Below are 16,335 nucleotides of genomic sequence, written 5' to 3' on the forward strand. Positions count from 1 at the left end.
GATGGCACCGTAACAGCTTGTACTGTGTCATGCGTGCCACACACAGTTGTTTTTAGGCACTACTTCACCATAGCGACACACTATAATGAGGTAGGGCATCAATACAGTGATGTAGCATCATGCATAGACGTGTCCAGTGTGTTTAACCTTAATTAACCTGGGCATGACTTAAAAAAAATAAGATAAAACAGCAATAGGAATAGAGCCGAAAAGCCTAAAAGGGTAAATATAAAGTCAGGGATCAAAAACGTTTGCAATTAACTCTTTCATTTTTTCATTTCACCAGGGTAACGGGTAGCAGCTCACGCCGTCTTTCCTTGTCGTTAGCACTTGAACAATGTCCACCCCAATGTTTTGCAAAAGCCATAAATTAGGATCCAAGATGAACTGATGTTTCAGCTGAAATGCCTTGCTCTGGCTTGCAGCTTCAAAATTAGCATGAAACAGCACCAGAGGAAACAGAGGGATTCTCCCGCATTGTACAAAGAGCTGTGTGAACTTTTGAAATGCTTGAGAGCTCATTACTGACTACTTTTTGACCTCAGAGTTTTCATGCATTGACCTGGAGGCTGCCTTTGGAGCTAGAAATACAGATTCCTGGTCCAACATGACAGCATGGCTTTATTTAAAATGCAAAGCTACGGTACATGACTATCAAAATAAAGCAACAGCAATTAATATTAATAGGTCAAGAAACATGCTAAACTAAACACAATACAGGAAATAGGGGGAAAGAGTACAATCCTTTCTGGGGTACTCATGTTGAACTTTTATGTTTTGTTGTCTGAAAAGTTAAGGCTAAGCCTGTTGAAGCCCATCCAGAGATCCAGAATTAAAAGCTCAACATAAGCTTAAAGTACCATGTGGAAAGCAAGGAAAAACCAATAGATACCATACTTCTGAAGATGCTGTTTGCTGCTGTTCATCAACAAGAAATACATCTGGACTGAGAGTACAGAATAGAGAACAAAGAAAGCATTCCTCCCTACTCGGAAAAGAAAACAAGGGCAAACTCCTGGCTCCATTGAGGCCAATGAGAGTTTTGCCATTGATTTCAAAGAGCCCAGGAATTTATTCCAGATTTGAATCAATATTTAAACATTAGAATTTTCTTAGGTGGACTATTGGCCATGTTTTGGGGAGCAAAGTGTCTTGCTTTCTAAGCTGGAACCGTATTTTGGTGCATTAAGGTTTGGTTTCCTAGAATCAGGTTTCAAATATGGTACCATTCTAGGTGACTAGTGGGTTTTTGAATGTTGGTTGCACAGAGCAGGCCGTAAGCTTTGTATGACTTGTTATGTTGATAGGTGCCATAGCTGTGACAGAATCCCATCCATCCTGGTGCCGGTTAAGGCCTATTCTCCTCCATCCAGCTGAAACTGCATCCTAAAAATTATGCAAGACTTTTTTCAGAAAGTAAAGTCTGTCTTGTCTGCATGGTTTGTAGAGACCGCAAGATCTGAAATATCTGATGTCTGTATTATATGGAATTACTAAGCACCTATACCAACCTACGTGTATTTTTATATATTGAAATATACAGAATGAACAATAAACCCCTTTCATGCATCTAGTGAACTCTACAAGCACAAAATAATATTGTCACAGTGTAATTATAAGCTTCCCAATTTCCCAGTGTTTACCTGTCTACCGCCATGGACAATGACTCAATCTCTGCATAAACTGTATCAATGAACTGGGGGTCTAAAAGGCAAAGGAGAGGGAAAGAATATTTTTAAATGTGTTATTTAGTTTGAAACATGGTTCTTGCCTTCACATTCATGTTTCCATTGAGCCCATATATCCCGAATTCTCTCCTGCACTAATCTTGATCTTCCAGCTCTTGGAAACTTATTTCTTCAAGGGTGTCCTACTACATAAGAAGTTCAGTCATTTTCAAAGTAAGGCAATATGTTAATAAAGAGATTGTATTCTTCTCATGTGCAGGCAAAATGTCTAATACACGCTATATAAATGCTAACTGATGACAATAAATCTGTAGCAAGCTGATGGAGGGTAGCAATAAAAAGTGACTGGAAAGAAGGGAGGAAAGGATGGACAAGAGAGACAAAGGAAAGTGAAACAATGGCATGGGGAGGAGCTCGTGATAAGATGCCTAGGTGCTACTGCAATAAAAATAATAAATACAATGGGCTGAGGGTGTGCAGAAAACATGGGTAAGACTAAGGCTCCTTCTTGTAAATAGTAACTTTCAAGATACAGGCCAAATTGCATGTGAGGCAAATGGACACACCACCAATGAGTTTATTCCTTACATCGGGCCTGAATTCTTCCTTGACTGTAGGAACCAAAGGAAAAGAAAGAAGAACATAAGAATGTGGTGGTGGTGGAGACAATAAAGGATTTCATTGAGAGTTACTGGAAGGATGGAGACGGATTCCAGGAGCACTTGAGATAAAAGAGAAAGAATCACAGCCCACTGGAGTTTGATTTTACACAGGCGAATTAAATTTCTAAGATCTAAGTAGTTCACTGTCAAGGAACACAGCTATAATATCTAAAATACAATGGGACTCCTGCCTAGCCTGTGCTACATCAAATCTAAGTTCAATCTCACGCTATCAGGAATAGCCTGTACTACTCCAGTTAAGTCATTCAGGTCCGGATTCTCACAGTATTGAGAGCCTGACCCTTTGATTTCCATGAAACTTAGATCCTTAAACACCTTTGAAAATCGTAGCCTTAGTCATTTTGGGATGAACATCCAGGTGATTTTAAGTACCTAAGTACTTTTCTGTTCCACATGACTGAAGTTCTCGGAAATATTTTAATGAAAAAGGTAGTGGATCCTTTTTCTGCTCATTATTTTTTGTGATTTAGTCAGTGCATCTACATGTGTGCTTTACTGCACGGCCGACTTATTTACTGTACAGTAAAGTGTCACAGTTTACACATGTGCAGCAATTCGGCTGGTGTAGATTATTTACAGTGCCATCAGAGAGTCCCATCAGAAACAGGTACTATCAGATGGTGGAGTGAATTACTGCTCTTAAGCCCACATGTATACAGTGACGTCGGGATTCGTTTACTCTGGCTCAAATGGCACCGGAGTTTATTCAGTCACATTCATTTCATGTATAGACATGCCCACTGTTAAAGCTAAGATGATAGCATGTTACAAAATTAGGCTTTTTAAAATTAATGGTTACTTACACACATGGTAGGTAGAATAGGATATAACCCTATCGCTTTTAAGTGCTAATCTAGTTCTCCTTACCATTTTATCTAAGAATGTCAAGGTTTTCAAAGTACTGAAGCTTATACCACATCTGTAAGGTAGGGAAGTGTTTTTTATCACCAATTTATAGATGTAGAACTGATGCAAGGAATCCAGAGACGGTTGTACCAATAGCTTCCTTTCTTTCCATGTAGTGAGATGCAACTTTTCTTATTTTCTGATTTTTTTATAGGAAACCATTTAACTCATAATATCCTGGATCTAAGAAACTTGATCTTATTATATAATAGTTTGCCCCAGTATTGTTGTTCATGTGCTGAGGGCTTGGGTGCTAAATTTGATCTGGGAGAGACTGGGCATGTCTACACATTCATTAATGCACTGTAATTGTGATATTATGTTTAGGACCTGTAATAGATGCACAGTAACACTAGCACTAGCACACACTTTTTTGTGACACTAATGACAGCAGTAGACTAATTTTACCATGTATTAGTGTGTTTGCTTGCTAATTTGCAGTAGAATTAGTCTACTGTGCATTTAGCATCTCATGTAGACATGCCCACTTTCTTCCAGTACATACCAAAAGGGAATTTTATAGAGATTAATTTACCTTCTCTGGATCATATTATGTTACATTTCTTAGATGATCAGGAGGAAACTCCTTCTACTCTTATTTTGCTTGATCAAAGCAATGGACAAGGAGTGGGTAAAGTTTTGTTGTTCCTCACCTGCCAATAGTTGGGGAAATGAGCCCGGATGATTGGAGTTATAATAAATTGCAGGTGAGTTAGCTTAGTAACAAATGTCTTTCTCTCTAGAAAGAAAGGAGTGCCTGTTGGCACAATAACACACAACCCTTTCCTCAAGCACCCGAGTACCTAGTACTATGAGGTACCAGAAGTCAGAGTGTGTCACTCACCCATCAGCACTGTTCATTGTTCCAGTCGTGTATTTGATCGTGTCCAAAATACAGTGGAAGCAGCTCCTTCTCTCTCTTCATCCTGAATTATTCTGTGGCAAAATTAGCTGGATGGTGTTATTAAAACGGGTTTTAAAGTGCACAGTATAAAAACATCACTTCCATGTTCCAGGTGGATTTTCACGTCTACTGCAACCAAATGGAAAATTCTGCTGCCCTGATTAAACTTATATGTGGAGGTGAATAAAATATAAAAGAGGTCTTGAGCATCATAGATTATTTATTGTCTTGTCCGATAAATAGGATCATATTTTTAAGGATCACAGTATATTTTTAGACACCTTGTAAAGCACTCAAGGTTTTGCTTAAAGTACTAAGAGTGTAAGGTTTAATAAGCCAGTTGACAGAACATTTGCGACATCAAAGCGTTGGAAAAAACTCTGTTTGCTTGCGTTTCCTTTCATCTGACTTTTAAATACAGTGCAGTCAACAGGAACAGGGCAGAAAAAAAAAAAAACCACATTCCAAATATATGTAATTAATACCAATGTGGTGAACTATTTGAAAATAATGTAGATTTTCAGTGAACCAAGATATTTATCTCTTTGCAAATCAAGGGCCTGTTTTAGGGACCCCTGCTGTTTCAATAAGCTTATATGTTGCTGTTTCTCTCTAGAATTTTGAAAGAAGCTAGACTGACAATATCAGAGACTGGTACTCTAAAAGATGAAGGCAGGGGTGGGCAAAATATGGCCCATGGGCCAGATACAGCTCACCAATTGATTGTATCTGGCCCACGGCTGTCACTGCAATGCTGCCCCTGGGGCCAAGCCACCCTGCTCCCGCCTGGGGCAGCTCGCACCTCGGTCCTGCACAAGGCCTGCTGACAGTACTGGCCTGCCTTGCCCCAGCCCCAGCCCCGGGGCTACACCTGCCTCCAGTGGCTCCTTTTCCTCCTGCCTCTGTTGTGCTGCTCCAGGCAATGGGTAGCACAGTGGAGCAGTGATGGCCATGGGGATGCATTCTGGACACCACATGCCCAGCCAGGTGGGGGGAAGCTGCAGCCAGGTGGCTCCTGCCTCCGTGCACAGAGCTCCAGCACCCAGCTGCCTTCCACACATTCTGCCTTTCTGACGTGATAAGCAATCACCTGTGTTGTTGTGCATGCTGGCTGGCGCTGGGGCTGGTGCCGGGGTTGGGGCTGGGATGGTGCCATTGTTGGATGCAGGGTGGGTGTATGCAGGAGTGCAGCATGAGCTGCCCCAGGTGGGAACAAACAGCACTCAGCCCCGTGCAGAGCACTGTGGGAGCAACCACGTGCCGGATGCGGTTGGGGTGGACAGCACCTGCACCACATAGCTTGGGCAAGCTCTGCTGCATGCATCTCCTGCCCTTCCCAACTCTCTCCCTCGTTCAGCTCCCAGGACCTAGCACACAGGCAGCACCCCCAACATATGTGCACACCTCCCTGCCACACACACCACACACCCCTTACCCCACACCCACTCTCACCCACACCTCCCTCCCCACGCACAGTATACAAGAGGAAGACTATACAAGAGGAAGACTATTTTGAGCTGTTATGCAATCACCTCTATATAAACTAGGCAAAAAAGTCATGACAAAAAGTAATTTTTTAAATAAAATGTGTTATAGTAGATGCTTGGTTTTTAGTGTATGATTTTTTAGATCAATACTTTGTTAAAATGATACCTTCAGAAAGATTTTATGTGTGTGGCCCTCAACAGCTCACCAGAACTCATTAAGTGGCCCTCCAGCTGAAATAATTGCGCACCCTTGGGTAAAGGCATGAGCAGTAATGGTGCTAGATTCTTCCATTCTCTTCTGCTACTAATCCTGACCTTGTGGGGTACACACAAATCAAAAATAGGAGGAGTTGCATGTCTACTTTCTGTCAAACTTCCCAACTCCTGCTAATACAATCCTAGTTGTTGCAAAAAAAAAAAAAAAAATGCAATGGCATACTGGGTTGGAGTAACAGGGCCACCACAAAAACATCAGTGGAAATGATTCTGCCACTCTATTTAGCACTGGTAAGGCTCACCCAAGTCTCCTCACCTGGTGTACGGCCCCTTATTGTACCCCACACTTTAAGAACTATATGGACAAATTAGAGAGTCCAGCAGAGGTCAAGAAAAATTATTAAGGGCCTAAGAGGCAAGATTTATAAGGAAAGGCTGAAAGAGCTAGTGTTATTTAGTCTGAAGAAGAGATGACTGAGTTGGGGTTTGATAACAGTCTTCAAATACCAGAATGATGATTTTAAAGAGGATGGAGATTTTAAAGAGGATGTATTCTCTGTGGCTGTAGGGGACTAGGAACAATGTCTTCAAATTGCAGCAGAGGAAATTTAGGTTGGGGATTAAGACAAATTTAATCACTCTGAGTGTTTAAAGCATTGGAATAGGCTAACTAGGGAAGTTGTGGACTCTCTGTCTCTGAACATTTTCAAGCACAGGTTATACTGATGATTGACATTTGACTTGAATGGTCTGGTTAGGGATTATCCTACTTTGAGCAGAAGGCTGGAATAAATGGCTTCCTGAGGTCCCTGTGATCCTCTGAAGACATAAATTTTTTTTTTTGTGAGACATAGACCATCTCTCTAAACTTCAAACCTTTTCATGTTGTCCATTTTTCTCAGCATCCTGCTGTGTCACTTAGCACCATGGGGTGTTTATCTTCCATCATATATCAGTTTTTGGATTTGTTTCATCATACAACACCAAAAATGCTAGAGAAGGCTCCCAAACATAAAACACACATCTGAATACAAATGTGTACTTGTATAATCTGGAAACCCAGCAACCCAAATCCAGACTGCAATAGATGGGAATACAGATTGGAGTCTAAGTGTTCCCATTTCTAATTCAGATTTTGTAGTTGGCCACTGGGAGAGAAACGTTCAAGAAAATAATTTTAAGGAGAGCCTGGATCTGGGTTTAAATACATGATTTAGGATTGGTCCACTTTGCTAAATGTACACAATGGACTTAACACATAAATAAGGAGAGAGACTGAGGGAGAAGCAGCCTGCAGGTGTGGTAGGGGCCAATTAAGGAGACACCTGACCAGAAGAGAGCAGGGCTTGAGCTCTACAAATCCAGGGCCTGAGCTAGTCAGGTAGTCTAGGCCTGAAACTGCAGGGGGAAGAGCTCCTGGACAACATCTGAGCTGGGGTAAGAACAAGGGGAGCTTCTGGAAGGGAAAAGTCAATAGAGATGGCCTAGGACCTGAAGCCCAGCATGGGCAGAAGTGGAAGTACCCAGAGAAGGGCAAGCATGAGGAGGGCCTGAGGCTGTTGCCCTGAAGGGGCAGGTGTCAGCAGGGCCAGAGAGTCCAGAGATTTATCACCAAGGAGGTGCAAGTGTCAGTAGGGCCTGGGAGCCCAAAGGTCTTACTGGCCTAGAAGCAGGGCCAGGACCTAGGGAAACTGAAGGTCAGGGACCACACCTGAAGACCAAGTGGGCCAAGAAGCCTATAGCTGAGGAGAGGCAAGGACTGGGGCTGGAAATCTGAGGCCCAGGAATGACATGTGACATCAAGATGCAGTATCATTTGGGAGGCATGGGAGTGGGTATTGGGGAGGATGGAACCCCTGTAATTGGTCCTTAAGGCAATGGCCATGGACATCTACAGTCATGAGAGTGAGACCCGGCTTGGGAAGCCCTGGGGAAGCCTCCCTTTGTTTCAAAGATAATAACATCAAGGCGTGATGGGTGAGTGCCCAAAGGGAGCCAGGTTGGAAATGGCTGAGTGGCTGCCAGGGGGCATCGCGACCACCCTTGGGACAAGCGCTTACTACACTCTCATCTGCAAGCATAAGTACGCTGAATGTCTGGACTCTTGTTCATTTAAGATGCCTTGTGATGTGCTCAAATCACATACTAGTTTGCTTTCTATACCAATAATAAGTGTTTCAGTTGGCCATCTGCAAAAGCGAGGAGGGGGAGGGTCAGTAACAATTCCTTAAGTTATCAAGACAAATCCAAAAATAAATTATATTCTTTTTTCCTTTTTTTTTCTTTTAACAGAAACAAACTCAAGCATCCCAAAACTGTCTTCTAGATTCATATTTTACCCATACTATTGCTTTTTGCCTGTTATAAATATTCACTCCAGGTCGAAATTTGGAGTTCAGACCCAACTCTAGTTTTAAATACATATAAGACACTGGGGTGTCTGAATCTAGCATGATGGTCTAGGATCTGTTCGAATTATTATCATCATGACTATTGCTGAAATTTTGCATAATCACTAACATGTAATCATGGCCTATGATGACCTTTAGCCAATATGACTTTTGACATTAATGGTAGATGCTCAGTGTCTCTGAAAAGCTGACCTCAAGGATCTAGTGTTTATATGCACTGTACTTCCCCAACATGGTATTTTCATATTCCATGAAGAACAGAGAAGGAGGATGCCCTAGACTGTTGGTAAATGGAGCTAATACTCATATCTATGTTACTTTCCACATAAAACACTTAAAATACATTTAGTGGCAAGAGTAAAACCTGAGCTGAACAACTTATTCTCCTCAAGGCCTGATTTTCCAGGCAGTTTTTTGCCTATGGAGATATTTCAGCATTAATTTTGATCATATTCTCTTTCACACCCTCTATCTAAGGTACTAAAAAGGGAATTCACAGGAATTCGTAAGGTGCCATAAGCAATGTTCTCAGAAGTGTAAAAGAAACGAATATGATAATAGCTTTCAAACTAAGTTCTCCTCAGTGCGTTAGTTCGCTGGGTGTTAAAGAACAGTTAGTAACAGTTTAAGGGAGTTAAATGAGGATGTAATCAGAATTCATCAGGTTAGGTACGATCTCCATACTGACTTTTATATGCTCTTTGTATGTGGGGTAAAGGTTCCTGTCCCCTCTTGACCTGTTCAGATGAAAGCTACTTGGCTTCTTTAAAGTACATTTTCCAGGCATCTTTATCAGACCACCAAAAAAAGGAGCTAATGCTTTGTTTTTTAAGTACACCTTATAAAACCCTGGCCCACTCTATATAATACCATGCACTCAGCCTGGGAGCTAGTTCGTATGATGGGAAATTTCTTTCTTAGCGCTGGCAGCACACTTGGCATGCCCACTTTTCACAGTGTATTGCAAATCAGGTAATTTATATTCCTTCTTGCATTAAAAGGTTATACCTGCTCAGAGATGGATTACAGAGTACGTTGCACATCCTTTTAGTTCCAAGTGTGTAAGGTCAGGATCTGCAGAAATGTGACTTGCTGGCTGAAAAGCCTGTACTTATTTTACCATTTGCACTTGATGCTTCAGTCCCCTATGGAAAAGTCCCATCAAATTTAATACAAAAGGGTAACTTTTTTTTTTTCTGTGATGTTTTTGAACTGTTCTTTAAAATTTAATCAGAGAATTTTATGCAAAAACTTTGAGGGGGAACCCCCCCCCCCACACACACACACACGCACATAATTCAGATGCATTTGTTTTTAAGGCTATTCCTATGCAACTTCATTGCCAGTTTCTAGAAATTTCCTCTTAATGTGCATAGGACTTTTCCAGAAGCAAATGTCTGGAGCTTTAGGGTGTGTGCAAGCATTCAAATGGCCTGGTGGAAATTTAGCAGCTTAGCTTCAGCCATTCAAAACCAGTAGACTCCTGTACATGTGTTCGAGGGGGCACCTGAGCACTCAGCAAGCAGCTTGTGCTGTGGAGGACACCCAGCCAAGGGGCCTCAAAACGTGCATCCCAGCATGATTTCCAGGGTCCTCAGTCTGCCTGAAGACAGCTGGCAGCACCTGAAGGTACAGGTCAGGGCTGAATGTCTGTCTTCCCCAGGGGATCTTACCCTACCTCCTTGCAGCATCCCCTACCGCCATCTCAGCTGTCAGGCTTTCATAGGAGACCCAGAGCAGTGGCCATGGGATGGGCCTTTGCCTGCAGTACTTCTAGAGTCTCTGGCCATGGGAAACCCTGCCTTAAGTCCTTCTGGGGGTAGGGAAGACGAGGAGGACTGCAGGCATAGGGCTCTGCAGGGGAGCTGCTCTTCTGAAGGGCTGCATGAGGGGAAGCATCTCCCCCATGGGACACAAATGCTAGCATCCATATTTCCACCACACGTGGCGGGAACAGGGGGAAAACCTCTTCCATCAGCCAAGCAGTCCCCGTTCTGGAGAAGAAGTGAGCAGAATTACTCCTACCTCCCCTCTTTTCCCAGGCCTTTTCCAGGGGGAATGGAAGAGTGGAGGGTTTGGATTCTGTTGGAAAGTATGTCACGCTTGTAAGCACTTTGAATTATCTCAGCCGCTGCGTTGGAGCAGACTCGATTAATCGATTATGCTGGAGTGTAGCAATTACTGCGCTCCAGCAGTCTCCTGTGTCTTGTGTATCAGTGTCCCCACACTTCAAAATGGTGATGGGGGTGCTTTATCTAAAGCTCATCCAACGAGCTTTAGCTAAAGTGCTCCTGCAGCCATTTTGAAGTGTGGGGATACTGATACACAAGATGCTCCAGAACTTTAATTAGAGCGGCTCTCAGACCAGCTCTAATTAAAGTACCCCTCTCCCCGCACCCCACTACTCCTGGAGCATGTGTATACATGCCCATAGAGCTGGAAGAGACTTATGGAGGTCATCTAGTCCAACCTTCTGCCCAAGGCAGGACCACTTATGAGCAGCCTCTCAACTTTTTCAATCATTAAATTTTGCTGATTATGACAGAACAATTTCAGTAGAAGAGAACAAGGTAGTATACTTTGTTACAGTTTCCCAAAATCTTTTGCTAATATAGGGGGGTATGTAGCCAAGGAAGGGGATAACATATTCTATTTCTAAAAGCAGATTGGAGGAATAATGGTAATTGGGAAATTGTTGATGTGATGAAAGGATGTTAGTAGAGTGCCCCAAGCTACAGTGCTGGGACGGGTGTTTTTAAAAAAAATAATTATTAGTGAACTGGGAGAGTAAGTGACCAATGGACTGACAATATTTTCAAATGACACAAAATTTTTCAGGTTATTCAAAACTAGAGATGATTGTAAGGGACTTAATAGGGGGTCTAACAAAGTTCAGAGAATGGGCGGCATCTTGTCAGATGAAATGTAATTGCTGACAAATGTAACATTAGAACAAATAATGCAACCTACTCTCGCTCACTGCTAGGTTTTAAATGAGTTGTGATCTTTCTGGGGAAAGATGTGGGGGTCACTTGGAACAGTTAGTTGAACACCTCTGCTCAGAAAAGACAAAAGTGACAGGGAATGAAACAGCAGTGGTGAAAAAAGTGTCACTGTTTAGGGACATCAGATTGGAAAAGGCCTCTTGGATTTTCAAGTCCTATCCCCTGCCATCACTGTTAAGCTCATGTTCCGGCACCTCCCATGCCTATAAGGTACCTGTTTATCCATATGCCTACATTATTCTGGAGATAATACATCTTTTCTTGTCTCTGGTGTTTCCCTGAGACAAAACAGCAATTGTGCCCTCTCTCAGCTTTCTTTTTGGTAAATTTAACAAGTTGAGGACTTTTGGTCACCTTAAATCAATGGTGCACCTTACTGCATTTAGTATCAGGCTCCCTGCTTTCAAAAAGAAGTCATTTTCCTACATCTGCCAATTTGAATTCATATTTAGCATAAGTTTTAATGAGCCTGCACATCAAATGCTGCTCTAAAATGGAAATATATGACCTCTACTGAGCTTCCTTCATCCATTCTTGTCATTCTTGTCAAGCTTGTCTGCTGAGATTTTGCAGCGTGAGCTCATATTGTTCATTGGTCCTGATTTGGTGACTTTCCAGGGGTCTAATTGTGCATTGCCCTGCACCTGGTAATTACATGTGCACCAGAGCAAAATGCTTCTGTTAAGATCTTGCAGCATTTCACAACTGTTTTTCACTAGTATGTATGACTATGGGGTGTGGAGGCTAATCTCTGCTAAGTGACTAGGCCAAATTTTAAAAATCAGGTGTTTAAGCTTAGACCCCATATCCAGATTTACACTCTTCTGTAAAAGTAACCTGATTCTCAGATGCCTCACAGAGTGTATGAGCTTCACGTAAAGGAAGACAAGCCTGAGGAGCTTAGAAGACCTCATGGATGTACTCAGAACCACCCTTCGTTTTGCCTAAGAAAGTCACAGGAACATCTGGTCATATGTGGAACCTCTGCACAATCTGCAACTATGGAAATAATAGTCACCCTTCAGAAAGTAGCAGTTACTGAAGGAATTCACATCCATAAATCCAAGGCACATCTTAGAAGATGCAAAACACAAGGCAATTGTTTTAAACAGCAGCAAAAAAGGTTTAGATTCAATCTATGGTGGGGCGGGGGAGTATTTCAAATTATAGCAGTAGGATAATGGAACAAGCTACCCAGGGAAGCTGTGGAATCTCCTTCACTGGAGATTTTCAAAGAAACTGGGTAGATATTGGCCTGGGATGGATGCTTTAGGAACAGTGCATCTTCCTGCTATGCAGTGTGCTGGACTAGATGCTCCTTGAGGGTCCTTCTGATCCTATAGCACAGAGGCAGGCAATTATTTTGGGCGGAGGGCCGCTTACTGAGTTGGTAGGCCATCAAGGGCTGCATGATAGGCAGCTGGGGCAGATAAATATTAATTTTCTAAATTTCTTAGGGGCCCCGCGGGCCAGATAAAATGGCCTGGCAGGCCACATCCAGCCTGTGGGCCGCATTTCGCCCACCCCGGCATAACGCTAACTTTTCGATAATAATTTTGGAAGTTTCTTTGTAGCCTAGGGGCATGTCTACACATGCATTAACATTGCACAATTACTGCACATTAAGTTAGTACCTGTAATAACAGGTACTAAATGTCCAGTAATTGATGCTACTGTGTGGTAGCACTGGTGCATGTCTTTCAAGTGATGCGGGTGCGTACTACACATTAGCGCATTAGCATGGCTTTTGCTGTTACGCACTAATGCGCAGTAGAATTAGCCTACTGCACATTTAGCATTTCATGTAGACACGCCCTGTTAGGGCTAACATTAAGGATTGTCATCTTTTAAGGATTTTGCCCAGGCTCAGTTTGAATCAGGAACTCTTGATTCTGTAAGTGGCGACTCTTTGTTTCAAATAAAATGATATGCCCACAAAGACCTTGATTCAGGAGAGAACTGAGGCACATACTTGGTTTTAAGCATATGCTGTGTGCTTAATTTGCAGTTAAGTATGTGCTTGAATGTTTTGCTGAATAAAGATGGGGTGCTAAAATGGGCCTAAGTGCCCTTCATCACAAGGGAACAAAATGTCATCTTCTGCTCACTAATATATTTGTATATACATTGAAAATGTGCATGGGGCTTTATTCCAGTTGCTCCTACTGATACTGCATATTGGAGGACACAGGCCAACAAAGTCCCAAAGATATTTCAAAAGCCAGCATGTAAGCAATTCTACCGAAACGAAATGCAATTAAGTGCGTGCTTTGCTGAACTTTGGCTTAATTCTAGTCAGAATTGATGTAAATCACTCCGTTTCAAATCACCAATCTTAATCCTAATTTAAATCAGCGAGCTGGAAATCTTCATTTAAATCTGCAGTTTTAATTAGGTGTTAAAGTCATGTTGTTGCTGTGATGGTCCAGGAAATATGTGAAAAGCAAGGATTTCTGTGGGTAGTATCTTTTACTGGACCAACTGTCTGGTTGGGATGGACTTAGACAAGGTTTCAAATGCAATGCAATCTGAAGATGACCTGAAAAAGAATGCATTTCAATCAAAAGCTTTATCTAATTAAGTTTAATTAACATGTTTAATTAAGTTTTTTCATTGTACTACTACTACTTTTTGTTTTTTCAAAGAAAAGTTCAACAGCTACACCAACCAGTGAAAAATGGACGTTATCCTTTAAAATATATTTGAAACTTCTTGAAAACCAAGAGACTATGCTATAATGATAAAGAGTTATTTTAGCAATTATGTCACTTCACGCACATTTATTGACTCCTTTTCATTATCATAGAAATCGGTGAATGATGTATTTATTACATAATAGTTTACAGTTTTCTCATAGTCTGTGTTGAGCTGTATTTTGATGGGAATTGGCATCCAGTTAAAAATATCCAAAATCAACACATTCAATTTGTTTTTATTAAGTAAATAAAAATGAAAAAGCAGATGTTTTTTTCCTATTTCCATCTGTTGAAACCTAAACTGGCAGCTACTATCTGAAAAATGTTAGCCAACTCTGAAAAATAACTTGCAGAAGTGAAGTTAAAAGTGTTCTTTTTATAACCTGAAACCCAACATATTTAAGGCAGAACCATTCTGGATTACAAAAAGTGAAGGTTCTTACATTTGGAAAAAGATAAATAGTAGTATATATTAAATCATACAGTTTAAAAATTATACAGTTCTTCATGGTTCAGTACTTAACTGCTGCCATGAATAGCTCCATTGATTTTTCAGTGTGAGTACTGATGGTAGCAAAATCCAAAGCATTTTAATTATTTTCCCCAATTAGGAACATGAATACATATTCAATACAGTACACAACCAAACCTGTCAAGTTTGATCTTAAAGGTTTGCTAAGATACTTCCCCTAATTCTATATAAAAGAACGACTCATTAATTCAGTTATATGAAGAGTGAGCATTGATTCATTATCTTTTTTTGTTTATGTAAATTATTTTAGTAGCATTTTAACATCTAACATAGGCTGTTTTACAGCCAGGGTTAATTGCAATGGAGTCTCTTTAAAAAATATTCACCTTTAATTATACAGTCAGGTTTTTTATTTTAGAAGATGGGGTTTACCTTTCTGTTTCGAATTGCTTTTTGTAGCATGGAATCATACCAGTGAGTCAAATCGGTCTAAAATGAGAACTCCCATTGCCAGCACCCACGTTTAGAGCTCAAACCATTTTTGAGATCCTAAAATGTTCTGATCGGCTTTTTCATTTCTGATTTACGGGCCATTTCCCCAGCCAGGAATGTGAATAAAAATATAGTGTTGAGTTTATTCAAGAGATTAGATAAGAACCTGAACCAGTCCTTGGAGTGTGTCCTGAGCATTGGAACCTCCTTGGGGGCTGTGGAAAATCTATTGTTCCTTTCCAAGATCAGATTCTCCTTAAACTTATTTCTTGTCTTGCCTCTACCACCCCCATTTATTTACCTGCATATTTATGTATTTATCTATTGCTCTTTGGAATCCTGTTTTATTCACTGTTTTCAATTATTGGGCAGAATCTTTGACGGTGAGTGATAACACCTGTACATGGCTAATATGGATACAAACACTGCATAATGACCATTATTTGTTTGTAGAAAACTATTGATTTTCGTTTCCTCTCTAGAGACCAGAAGGTGGCATCTGATTACTTGTTTGTAAATTTACGTCTTTTCCATCCTCGCTGCATAGCCGAGTTTTGACTCCCCCTATATATTTTGTCAAAGTGAATGAATTAACCAGAAACAGTTGAAGGCATAATCAACTGTGCTTTTCAATCGTGCAAACAATAGCTGTAAATATTGCTCTTTATTATTGTTTGTAAAACAATAATAATGGGACTTTTCACTTCTGTAGCATCACATATAACAATGGGAGGATCAAGTTTCTAATTACTAATTTGAGGATTCTTTTACAAATATTCATAGACTTAATAGTACGACACTGATATGAGATTAGTATTATTATTCCTATAATACAGGTCAAATAACTGAAGCATGTAGAAGGCCAAGTGGTTGATACAAGGATAGAAACATATCATGGATACCCTAGTTCCTAATGCTGTGCCCAAAACCAGTACAACAAAGAAGCTATGATCCTCAGCTACTTATCATTAGATGTGCATGTATATTAGTCACAGTGCCTGTGACTGTTTGTTAAAGGTCCCCTCTGTGCCACTTTCACTTAGTATATAAATTAAAAGAACCCTCATTTATTGAAACCCATCCTTCTCATCCGCCCACCCTTGCAACCTGTCCAGGTCTGATTATAGCCTGTTGCTTCCTTCCAGTGTGCCCACGTCCCCCCACATCTTAGAGTCATCAGCAAATTTGAACAGGGTCCTTGAGCCCGCACTGTTCAACATCTTCATCAGTGATTTCTTTGCCTCCATCTTCCTAAGTAGGGACCAGAACAGCCACCTCCCTGCTGGGCCCCCCTTGGGCCCTGGGGGAGGCACACCTGGGCCACGGGTTAGTGAGGATTTAGTTAGGGAGCTTCTGGAGGGATTGGACGTGTTCA

This window comes from Crocodylus porosus, unplaced genomic scaffold (assembly GCF_001723895.1).
Source record: "Crocodylus porosus isolate Cpor-Errol unplaced genomic scaffold, CroPor_comp1, whole genome shotgun sequence".
NCBI lineage: Eukaryota > Metazoa > Chordata > Crocodylia > Crocodylidae > Crocodylus > Crocodylus porosus.